Below are 13,252 nucleotides of genomic sequence, written 5' to 3'. Positions count from 1 at the left end.
GGACAATTGTTCTTTCATGCTATAGCTAGTTCGTGTAGAAGACAGAATTATATCTCAGAGATTCATATTGAAGGGCTAGTTCAAGATGATTTGGATAAGCGTAATTTAGCTATTGTTGAACACTTCCGAAAGGCCTTTTCGTATGGTGTCTTTGCTACTCCTCGCTTGAATCTTATTCCTTTTAAAACCTTATCAGAGGAGGCTATGGCTGATCTGGTATTGGAGGTGTCAATGGAAGAGTTGAAAGTCGTTGTTTTTTCTTTGTTGGGGGGTAAGGCTCCAGGACCTGACTGTTTTCTGATTTGCTTCTTTCAGAGGTTTTGGTCTATGCTCTCTAGTGAGCTTCTTGGCATGGTTCGTAGTTTTCTTGATAGGGGTGAGCTGTTTAGAGGGGTAAATTCCACATTCATTGCCCTAATCCAAAAAAAATCAAAGATTAAGGAATTGTCTGATATTAGACCTATCTCATTGTTAGTCTCTACATAATTGTTCCAAAAGTGCTGGCTTTGCGGTTGAAACGAGTTTTGAGTGGTTTGATCTCTGGTCCTCAAACGGCTTTCATTAAAGATAGACTTATAACGGATAGTATCCTAATTGCATAAGAATGTATTCACTCAATGATGGAGAGTAAGGAGCATGGAGCTATTATCAAGTTAGATATGGAGAAGATTTATGATAGAGTAGAATGAAGTGTTTTGCTAGAAATAATGATGTGTATGGGGTTTGGGGATAAATGGTGTAAATGGATTTTTGGTTGTATTTTGTCAGCTCACTTTTCAATTCTTATTGATGGTTCTCTTAAAGGATTCTTCAAGTCTTCTAGAGGTCTCCGTCAAGGTGATCGTCTCTCACCGTTCCTTTTTACTATTTATGTGGAGTGCTTTAGTTTGATGATCTAAAATGTGGTCAATAAGGGTAGATTGACAGGTTTCTCTATGGGACATAATGGCCCCGTGATCTCTCATTTACAGTATGCGGTTGATACTCTGATCTTTGTGGATGCAAAAAATGATTATATTGAGTACTTAGGGAACTTCCTGAGATGTTGTGAAGTGGTGTTAGGCCTGAAAGTTAATATCTCCAAAACCTCTTTGATAGGGGTGAATTGCAATGGAGGTTTAGCTGAGGATTTGGCACAGATTTTGGGCTGTAAGGTGGAGCAGTTTCCGATCACTTACTTGGGTCTCCCAGTTTTTTACTCTAGATTGCCTATCTTTGTTTGGGATCGAGTCATACAACGTGCGCAAATCAAGTTAGACCTGTGGAAACCCGAGTACTTGTCACTTGGTGGACGTGCAACACTGGTAAAGTTGTGTATGACCAATCTTCCAATCTATCAATTGCCTATGTTGAAGATGTTATCCACAATTATTAAGAGAATAGAGAAGATGATGTGTGATTTTCTTTAGGGTTCTTTTGAAGATGGGAAGAAATTCAATTTGTTAATATGGGATAGAGTGTGCACTCCCAAAAGTGAAGGTGGTATTGGTATTCGCAGGTTGGCGTTAATGAATGAAGCTCTTTTGACTAAGTGGTGGTGGGGTACATTAAGTCATTGCTAAATATGGTATTCACAGGTTTGGAGTGTGGATTGGTGGAGGCAGTTCAAGTGCATTAAGATCTATGTTTTGGAAAGATATTTTTATGTTCAAAGCTTATATTCATAGAGATATAAGATGGTGTGTTGGGAATGGTGCTCGGATTCCGTTCTGGCTTCAAAAGTGGCTGGGTGATAGTCCGTTGAAAACCTCATTCCCGGATTTTTTTGCCATGGCATCCTCCTCTAATTCGTTGATTAGTGACATTGTTCAGGTTGGTGGTGAGCAAGTGGTATGGGATATTCACTTGCGGTACAGTCGGGTTACTGATCTTGTTGGTAATCACGTGTCCAGCCTATTATCAAAGCTTCATGAGGTGGTCTTATCTAATGATTTGCCCGATGAGCTCATTTGGGAGCATTGTAAGGATGATGTTTACTCTATTAAAACTATATACTCGGTGTTGTTTCATGACCGGCATAGATAGTCCTTACCTCAAATCTCCGAAATTTGGAAGTGGCCAGTCCCTCATAAGGTTAAGTGTTTTATGTGGTTGGCAAGTTTAAATAAGGTGCGTACGATTGACAATCTTATTAAAAGATGAAAGATATTACCAAACGTATGTTTGTTTTGCAAAGAGGATGGGGAGTCCAACGCGCATTTGCTTATTCCTTGTCGGTTTGCGACTAATGTGTGGTGTTGATATTTGGGAAGTATTGGTTTTAGTGTCACTCTTCCACACAGTGTGTTAGGTATTATTACTCAGTTAGTCTTGCTTGGATTGCCTAAATTGGGGGGGAAGTTATGGCAGATTATTAGATGAGCTATATGTTGGGAGTTATGGGAGGAGCGGAATAGACGGACTTTTGAAGGAAAATGTCTTCATTTGGAGTGTCTGATCCAACTTATTGTGCATACTTCTTGGAGCTGGCGCTCGATTCTTGATGAGGGGAGAGAAATAAGGGCAATTGAGGTGAGGATCAATCTAGGTAAGCTGGTTTATATGAGAGGTATAAGGATGAGATCGATTGGCAATTGGATACGTCCTATTCGGGGTAGGTTGAAGCTGAATTTTGATAGAAGCTCTCAAGGTAACCGTGGTCCTTCGGGTGTGGGGGGTGTGGTCCGTGATTGGAATGGAATAGTTGACTTGGCCTATGCCGACCAATTGGCATAGCCACTTCTAATTTCCAAGCTTTGCTCATCGGTTTAAATTTTATCAGGTCTAAGAATCTCGGTCCAGATATAGTGGTGGAAGGTGATTACCTTAATGTGATCAAATGGTGTAATGAGGAACAACGTGTGCTATGGATTTTATACTCGGTGCAAAAGCTTGCGAAGGTCTTATCCCTAACTTTTCAGCATGTCTTCCGGGAATCCAATGAGGTTACTGATAGTTTGTCGAAAAGAGGTGTTTCGATGGCTGAGGTTTCTATTATTAACGATGTAGGGAATGTTTGATGGAATATGTTTGCTTCATTATTGATAAAAGTGAAAACCTTTGTCAAAAAAGAACAAGAAAAAGTGGGAGATAACATCAAAACACCCTAAAAATTTAACATCTGATCAAAGGGGTGATTTGACTGTTTTTAAAATCTATAATGCTGTGTTATTTGATGGGTTAGTTGAAATTTGATAAAAGATGTTAAATGGTTTAACTATTAGGCATCTTTTGGTCAATTTTCTTGAATGATATATCAAATAGCTATAGTATTTTACTTCTTTGTTTGGGTAGTTTTCTCACTTAACGTAAAATATGGCAAAAAGAGTTTTTAGTCTTGTATTACCTAGATTTAGGCCTCTCTTAGCTTTATAAGGGGAAATGTCCTTGGCTTTTTGAAGGGCTTAGAATAGAAAGGGACTTCGGTCTTGCCAAAAAAAAAAGAAAAAGGGACTTCCACTTTTTGAGCAAATGTACAAGTATCCATGCACTAGGGCAGGTCCAGCTTTTGTACCCGTAGGGCTGGCCCAAACCGGACCAGGCCCAGACCGGGCCAAAGAGGCCTTGGCCTTTCCCTTGTCACGGCCAAGCTAGACTGGGCAGGGCCAAATAAATTTTTTTAAAAAAAATGCGAAAAAAGAGGGTTAGGCTGAACTAAATCAAGCTGAACCTATCGTAACTAAATCAGGCTGGCCATATCGTAGCCCCAGCCTAGCCCAACCCTCAGGCCATGATGGCCCGATCTTTAGGGCCGGAGAATCCAGGTTGGGCCGCCAAGCTTATTGTCAGCCCTGGCGGCCCATTGCCAGCCCTACGTGGCACCACCTTTTTACCGCAGTTTAGTGAGGGGCCCATTGCCATGCGTTCAAGACCTCATTTTAGTTCTTACCTTGGTTTAGCAAGAGTTGTTTCAGCCTTCATTAGAGCCTTCTTGTTCAATACCAACTCTTATGGTTGTAGCCACGAGGCATCCTTTTGAAACCCAACTTTTGGGCGAGGTCAAAATCCTAGTGCTGAGCCTGTTGGCCACGTTATTGATAACACGAAAATAATTTTCTCGGTCCTCGCCACCCAATTGTCCTACCACGTTTAAGATGTACGCCATTAAAACTATTTGTCGTCCTACTTTTCGTTTTCCCCTATCCTTCTCAAAGAAAACAAATAGTTGTTTAATTTTTATTCTTTATTTTCAAATCCAAAGTCAATGGTAAGTATGCCTATCTTTGTGTTCCTTCTTTATGTAAACAAGCTCCATTCCTTTATTTCTTTTATTCTATTGATTTGGTTTTTTGTTATACCTCATTCCTTGAGGTTTGTTTACATTAATTTTACTTTTGGTTAGAAAAAGTCAATTTCGTTTTGTTATAATTGGATTTTATTAATATTTTAAACTTTTGATGGAAAGACGAGAGAAGTAAAGAATGGAGAGACGAGAGAAGCAGTAAAGAAGTAGCTTTTGCTCGAATTTGCTCATGCTGCTCTGACATATTTGGACTTAGCTGGTAAGAGTTTATGTAATTGCATATCTTAGGGGAAAATCGACATGAAAATTGTATACTATTGAATTATGTTTATTTAGTAGACATCTCACTTTGAAACTGACAAATTTTATGGTTTTCTTGAACCCATAAGACCACACTATTTCAATAGATCCTTAAACCATATATCACCAAAATCCATGGTCCCATCCTATGATCCACACCTAGCAAATCTTGTAGTTTTAGTAGTCATTCATTCCACACCTATGGTTTTAGTAGTTATTCATTCTATACCTAGCAAATCTTGTAGTTGTTAGTAGTTATCCATTCTACACCCATGATTTAAGTAGTTATCCATTCCTTTAGAAAGAGCCTCAAGAGAAAACCTGTGAGCAAACCTTAGATTTAGAAAAACCTAAGCTTTAGACCTTTAGATTAAGAGATCCATCCAACCAAGCAAAAGCCTGGCCAAAACCTGAAAAGAGACAAAGAGGACGCACCATATAAACTTAGCTGGTCTTGATACGAGCAAGGCTGCGGGAGTCCCAGGCCAACTGGCCCGGTCTGGTTTTTTTTACTCTTTATGCATGTTTTTCTATATTTATTATTTTTATTAGAATTAAATCTGTTTTATTGCATTTTATATTGTATTTGGTGCTTTTTATATCAATGTTGGCTCCGCCACTTATCTGAGAGTAGATCTATTCGTTTTTTAATAGATCTAGCCTCATATCAGAATTTGATTGTCCCACTCTCTATCACACTTTTAAAATCAGTTTGTGGTACGGATCTGAGGGATCTTTTTCTGAAGATCTCTCTGATTTTCATCGTAAACACTTTTTCTACGTTAATTATATGAAATATCATATTCTTTTTTATGTTAATTATCTGAAATGTCGTATCTTTTTATTGTAGCATGGTTATTTTTTCCCTATTTTTGTGAAATTATTCAAGTAAAAATACAAGTCGAGCAAAAATAGAAAAAGATTAACGTAAAAATGATTAATTTCTTTTTATTAATTGTTTCTTCAATAAATCTAATAATGCGGCTGCTCTTTGCTACTTTCATTATTTTTTGTTGTTGATTTTTTCACGATTTTATGGTTCACGATCGTTTATTGCATATGAATATATTTTTGCGTTGTATATTTGTGATTAGTTGTATGAATGCACATTATGTTTATATATTCTATACATTGTACATTTACACAATTACTTACGTGATCGCTTTGTCCTTTTCTATGTGCAACTGATTTATTTAATTTCTATGAGCAACACCATAATTCCACTAGTAAAACATTAAACTCCAAAAATAGTTCAAATCAAATAAATCTGTAAATACTTGAAAATCTTGAAATAGACGGTCCAGATAATGTGTTGCAAGATACAATATTTCAGTGTCTCAAAATCTTCTTTTCTTTCATATTCGTACATCTCGAAGTCGAGACAATCAATCAGAGGGTTTTCCAACATAAAAACCCTCTAATTGAGGTGCACCTTAACTCTACATTTTAAGGTTGCATCAATAAGTGGATTTTTGAGGTGCACCTTATATTAACTTTTTTATCCTTTATTCCATATTGGCCATCGTACGAGACGACCGACTGTTTTAACTAGAATTAAACGTTTTTCCTGTTGATTCCAAATCGAAACCTAACCAATACTGTCAGTAGGCTTAGTTATGTCCTAAGGGTATTCTTGTCTCAATACGATTTCATCTTCGATTTTCGAAGTCTAGGTTATTCAATACCTCACAGACATCTTGTATCTCAGGTTTCGACTGTTGAAGCAATAAATTGTTCGAATCTTTGGTGATGTCCAAATGTTTTCTTTTTAGAACTCTAAAAGGTCTCAATAGAAGTGAGGTGCACCTCAAATTCAGCATAAAAGAGAGCTTCTAAGTTCTCCAATTGGTCATCCGGATATATAGAGAAGAAATGAATTCCAAGTTCTAAATTAGGGCATATTGTAACAACTTATCCAGACCGTTTATTTTTTAAGTTTTTTAAATATTTATAGATCTACTCGATAATTAGCGTTGCATGTGGATATTTAAACCATCGAAAAAGAAACTATATCTTCCAACAATATTTAGGGGCCGTTTGGATACCTAGAAATATATTGTCTATGAAATATATTACTGGCGTAATACATTATTGCATAATACATACTTGCAAATAGATTGTTATTGTTTGGGTAGTATTTAGATGCAACCTAGGAAATACATTGCCACTGTTTGACTATGTTCGGAAGAAATATAAGAAATGCATTACCAAGTTTTGGTAGTATTTAGATGCAACCTGGGAAATACATTGCTACTGTTTGACTATGTCGGGAAGAAATATAGGAAATGCATTACCAACATTTTTACCAACACTTGCATATAAACTATCATTTCTTTCTTTTTTTGTCACAAAATTCTACTGAAATGCAGAATTAAAGTCATCACATCATTTCAAAAAAAATTTATAATAATAACATCATCACCATTCCAAAAATATTTTTTAATAATAGCTTGTACCATTCTAAAGTAATATTCACACAATTTCTTACTCATTTTGTATGCCTTTAGCACTTACATAGAATCACATGTCTTCTAATACTATGATTTCAACATGATAAGTCATTGGAATAATATGATTGGAATAACATATTTTTATTGTGATAAGCCTTATTTTTATTTATTTTTTATAGAAGTGTTTCAAGTGTCTCTATACAATTTCAAATAAGGAATAAATTTATGATACCTAGTTCAAAATATTTAAAAAATGGGAAGAAGTTTGATTAGTAAAAGAAAGTTTGGTAAAATTTTGAGGCACACCAAAATAACTAGTTAAAGAGAGAGGGATGAAGGACCATATGCAAACCAATTAACCAGCTATTAGGGCTCAAGAGAGAGGGGACAGGCTGAGGGAGCATGCATCTTGTGCAAACTAATTATTAGTGAATAATTACTAGTGCTTAAGAGAGAGGAGGCAGGCTTAGACAGGGCGGTACCACCTATACAAAATAAGAGAAAAAGGGGACGGCTTAGAAAGGGAGGAACCACCTATGCAAAATAAGAGAGAGAGGGGACCGGCTTAGAGAGGGAGGGACCTCTTATGCAAAATAAGATAGAGAGGGGGAGAGAGAAGGGGTGAGCTTAGAGAGGGAGGTACCACCTATACAAAATAGTTATTAGCTCTCAAGAGAGCAGGGACTGGCTTAGAGAGGGAAGGAGCACCTATGCAAAATAAGAGGCTCACTACCTATGCAAAATAAGAGAGCGGGGGCAGGCTTAGAGAGGGAAGGACCACTTATGCAAAATAAGAGGCTCACCACCTATGCAAAATAAGAGAGAGAGGGGTGGGCTTAGAGATGGAAGAACCACCTATGCAAAATAGTTATTAGCTCTCAAGAGAGCGAGGCAGGCTTAGAGAAAGAAGAAACACCTATGCAAAGTAGTTACTGAAAGAGAGAGAGTAGGGCTTACAAGTGATTAGGGCTCAAGAGAGAGGGGGCGGGCTTAGGGTGGGAAGAACTATGCAAAGCAGTTATTATCTCTCAAGAAGAGACAGAGTAAGGCTTAGCAGTGACGAGAGGAGCGTCACTTTGGGATTCTCAAATGGTGGGTTACGAGCGCCAAAGATTTCCGAAAATTATTCGTCACGCCCGTAATAGATTTTTCACCCCTCACCGCTCAAATGGTGGGTTGGCAGTTTTTCCTTTACCGCTCAAATGGTGGGTTGGCATTTTTTCAAGCAAGGATAGAGCAGAGAGATACGCGCTAAAGATTTTCAAAAATTACCCGTCAAGCGCGTAATAGATTTTTCACCCCTCACCGCACATAATCACCGTATCTAATCAGTTTCATGATTTGTGGAAATCTCGGTAATCCCTTCCTATTTCCTCACTAAAGTCTACCCAAACAGTAAAAATGTCATATTTGCTTGTAATTTATTGTCATGTAATAGATTTCCAGATGCCTAAACGGTGTTTTAGGTATTCACCTTGTATAGTATAATGTGTGCGCCTTGAATCACTTATAGCAATGGTAAATCTGAGGCATCTCTCGAATAAAGAAAACAAAAACACTTGGATCGTAAATTGAGGCACCTCTCGAATAAAGAAAACACGTATATAAAGTTGGCCCTTTAGGGAAAGGTTTCGATAAGGTTGGCCGTTTAGGAAAAGGTTTTGATACTTCCCGTATAGCATAGAAGATATATGTTTCCCCTACCTTTCAGCCATCCAATTTTGATCAAGAGAGTCACTCACCGTTTGATCTTAGATCGGACATCTCAAAGTATTTTATTTTTGGTTTTTTTATACAAATCTTATAAATATGAAATTTGGTACATGTCATATTATCATTGGGGTGCACCTATAAGAAAAAAATTAAAAATAAATATTCAATAAAATATAATGATTAAAATACCCCTTGAAACTTTCAGGGGTATTTTGATCATTTCATTTTAGTAGAATTTTTTTATATATATTTTTCGCTAGTGTGAGTTTAATAGAGACTTGGACATATAAAATTTGATGTCAAAATAGTTTATAAAAAAAATGAAAATAAAATAGTGTGGAAACGTGACATTGTGATTAGGGCAATCTTAGCCCTCCATTCAGAGTGGATAGTTGGATTATGGGAAGTATATAAGTTTTATGTTGTATGGGAAGCATAAAAAGCTTGCCCACAACTTGAAACGATAGAATTAAGATGCACTTAAAAAATCTATTGGAAAAAACTATTTTAATGTTAAAAAACCTTCTAATTGATCATCTTGATATTGATGATATTGAGATGTATGAAAATAAATAAATAAAAATATTTCGAATCTAAAAAATGGTTTATCTTGTAGTATATTATGTGTTTATAGATCTACTTAATTTAAACTAATTTTAGAGTTCTAAATTTATAATTAGATATGTTAATAGATTCTCAAAACATCCTAAGAATTTTCTACACTAAAATTACATCTTATAACAAAATTTGGAGGCATGTCTTGCTTTGATTGTTGAGGATGTAATCTTGTGCAAACCACACCCCTCAAATATGTGGACAACGAATATAAAAGAATACGACGTTGAAAATTATGTAGAAAACTTATCGTAACAAAAGAAGAAAAGGTACGTGTGAATTTATTATTATAGCAAGCATTTGGCAAGCTTTCTATGCTTCCCGTACGGCATAAAATTTATGTGCTTTCTTTTATCCATCCTTGCATTCTAAATGAACGGTTAAGATGATTTTAATCACAATGTCATATCTCTACACTACTTTATTTTTATTTTTTTCTAAAAATTATTTTGACACTAAATTTTGGACGTCCACTCCTTTTCTAAATTCACACTTGTAAAAAATATATAAAAAAATATTACCAATAAATTATAATGACTAAAATACCTTTAAAAGTTTCAAGTGGTATTTTAGTCATTATATTTTCTCAAAAAAATTAAATATTTTTTGTAGGTGCACCCCATTGAGAAGATGATACTTACTAAATTTTATATTCATACAATTCATAGAAAAAACTAAAAATAAAATATCATGAGACATTGGTTCTAGATCAAATGGTGTGTGGCTCACTTATCTAAATTAGACGGCTGGATGGGAGGGGAAGCATATATCTTTTGGACAAGCTTTCTATGCTTCCCCTACAGCATAGAAGTTTTATCCTCCCCCTACCATCCAGCCGTCCAATTTTGATCAAGAGAGCCACTCACCGTTCGATCTTAGATTTGACGTCTCAAAGTATTTTAGTTTTAGTTTTTTTTATACAAATTGAATGAATATAAAATTTAGTACGTGTCATCTTCTCATTGGGGTGCATCTATAAAAATATTAAAAATAATTTTTTGATAAAATATAATGACCAAAATACCCCTTGAATCTTTTAGGGGTATTTTGGTCTTTTTTTATTGACAATATTATTATTTTTTCACTAGTACGAGTTTAATAGAGGAATGGACGTCCAAAATTTTGTGTCAAAATAGTTTATAAAAAATTAAAATTAAAAATAAAATAATATAAAGATATATCACATTGTGATTGAAAAAATCTTAGCATTCCATTCAGAATTGACGGTTGGATAACGAGAGGATAGAACTTCTACGCTTTAGGAAAAGCATATAAACCTTTTCCATATGTAGGGGAAACGTAAAAAGTAGAAACCTTTCCCAAAGCATTTTACGTGTCGGGGTACACAGTTTTACATTCACCTCCCCCGAGGCATAAACCATCCATGATGGTACCTCCAAGAAAAATGTAAAATCAATAGCTCTAATATTTCCTTCTAAAATATATAGTTTTTAGTTTTTAAAATTTTATTTTTTACATATTAATAATCTCCATGTTACGAATTGTATATGCCTTAAATATTATATTCAAAATTTATTTAAAAAAATAGGTTATTAAGAGTGCCATATTTCTACATATGAGTCCAGGGACTCATAGAAACTATGTCCAATTCTTTATCATGAAAGAAGGGATTGGGAACACAAATTCTTTCTGGGATGGCTTCTTGAAGGTATAGGGTATGGAGGATCAATTATGAGTTTTCTTTGTGTAACTAAGCATGAATTTTTATTAAAGTTTGGGAAACATATGTAAAAAACATAAATAGATCTCAATAGGTCATCTAAAGGGTTTAGATGAGACATTTTCTGTTATTCGACTGAGTCCACTCAGATTCAGTCAAGTAACTTGGCCTCACCGGCAAGGCGAGTTGGGTGCGAGTTCGGTGCCTAACTCACTCTCTACCAAGGTCCCCCGAAAACAATAAAAAAAAAAGCTAAAAAATATTTAAAAAAATAGAAATGAATTACGATATATTGTTTAGAAATGAATTTTCAAATGATTTTGAAAGTTGATTTGGGGATGTTTCATAAATTTTTTCTCTCTTTTTTATTTTTTTGAAATATACAATATATAAATCATAATTTTCGATGGCCCATATTTCGTAGATTTTTTTCATCTTCTTTAGCTTTCTAATGATTCCTATTAACTCTAAATACGTTTTCTTATTTTTTATTATCTTTTAGAAGATTTGTACTTTTTATTTTATTGTCCTACATTTTAAATGGGTGTCCACTCATACTCAGACAAGTTACTTATTGGCCGAGGCGATTTCCTAAACATTGTTTAGCAGAGTAACTAAAATTTTCAGCGTCAACAAATCGAGTAATACTAAGGTTACAAAGAAGAAATAAGAGGAATACGAGAGGGAGGACCACAAATAGAGGGGGAGCAAGATGGGAGTCGAATTCTGTGATACCCCTATGAAGAACACTAAAAAGTTGTAGCCTTTTCTGTTGGGATAGTCATGAGGCGAACTTCAGATGGTGTTATGATATTGGCAAAGTTTCACATTAAACAGAAGCTGTGTTTATGATATTGACAGTGGTAATCTTAACCATTGGTCTTCTGTTGAAGGGGCAACTTGCAATGTGAGATTCCTCTGACCTAAATCCATGTAAACATAATCCACAACTGAACTTGGCTAAGAGCTTCAGCATTTGACAGTCTTCTATATGCATCTAGGACTCATTTGTGTTTTAAGGACAATGTGCAAGGGGAACCTTTAGGAAGTGGCTTAATTCCTCCTGCAGGTTTGTAAGCCTTGCACAGCAAACTGCAAGTGATACATCTCTATTTCTCATCATCATCAGAGCTCTATCCCAACTACTTGGGATCGACTGAACAAATCCTGTTATGCTGTTCCATTCTATCAAAGGCCATACATTTCCATTTCCGTATGTTTAATGAGATTTATGTGGTATAACTAACCCATACATGTGGCAAAGCTTGTACTTCCTAAGATAAACATATTATCCGAATGAGACCGCAACAAAAAGTTACTCATTCAATTTGTTTGCGCAATCTGCTTGCATGGGCTCTATGTTTAATCTTTGTTTAATCTAGAGAATGTCAAAGGACCAATATCAAATCATTCAAGTTGTATTTACTACTCTTAAATATATTTGAAGGAAATAAAATAACAAAATATTCAAGCCAAAGAAGTAAACAAGAACAGGAAATCGAAATAAAAGTCCCAACAACTATTATGCCTAAAAATAATAATTTAAAAAATAGATCAATGACCCAAATCGGGCACCCACCCCAAAAATTGGTCTGGATCGGTGAATCGACAGTCCAAATCTTCATATTACTGTGCAAAAAAACAATGAATTGGCAAAAAAATATGTGAAAAAACTGTGAACCAACCAAAAACCGGTCCGGATCAGTGAATCGGCAAGTCCAGGTCATCATTTTATTGTGCGGAACTGTCGGTTCCCTTCTAGACTCAATTGTTTTCTTATATGCATGCAGAATCAGAATGGGATGACTTTGTAAAAACGATAAACAATCCACGAAAACAAGAAATGAGAAACTAATACAAAAGAAAGAGACAAACAACCACAACGCAAAAATATACGTAGTTCAGCAACGTGTCTACGTCCACAAAAGATAAAAGCTTATTTATTGGCAATGGAGAATAAGGTTACAATAGTTATCTTCCTCACGTCTCTCTGTTCTCCCTCATCACCAAAAAATCTACGTTTTTCCCTTGACCCTAGAAACCCCATCGCAACAATATATATCTATCCCAGATAGATGGTACAAATTACCAAAATACTCTTGTACGGATATATATCAAGTCCTAGATATATCGAATCCCATATACGTATATATTCGAATTTTTCCTCGGGGGCTACCACCCCTGAACCCCCACAAGGGCCGAATCAACCGAGTCTACTTGCACTAAACACTCCTCCCGCCCTCAAACCCTTCAGTCTTTTAAACAACCGTC

Source organism: Amborella trichopoda, chromosome 9 (genome assembly GCF_054954075.1).
Source record: "Amborella trichopoda isolate Santa Cruz 75 chromosome 9, AtrichopodaSantaCruz75HAP2 v2.0, whole genome shotgun sequence".
In the NCBI taxonomy this organism is placed as follows: domain Eukaryota; kingdom Viridiplantae; phylum Streptophyta; class Magnoliopsida; order Amborellales; family Amborellaceae; genus Amborella; species Amborella trichopoda.
Note: the sequence above shows the minus strand (reverse complement) of the source record.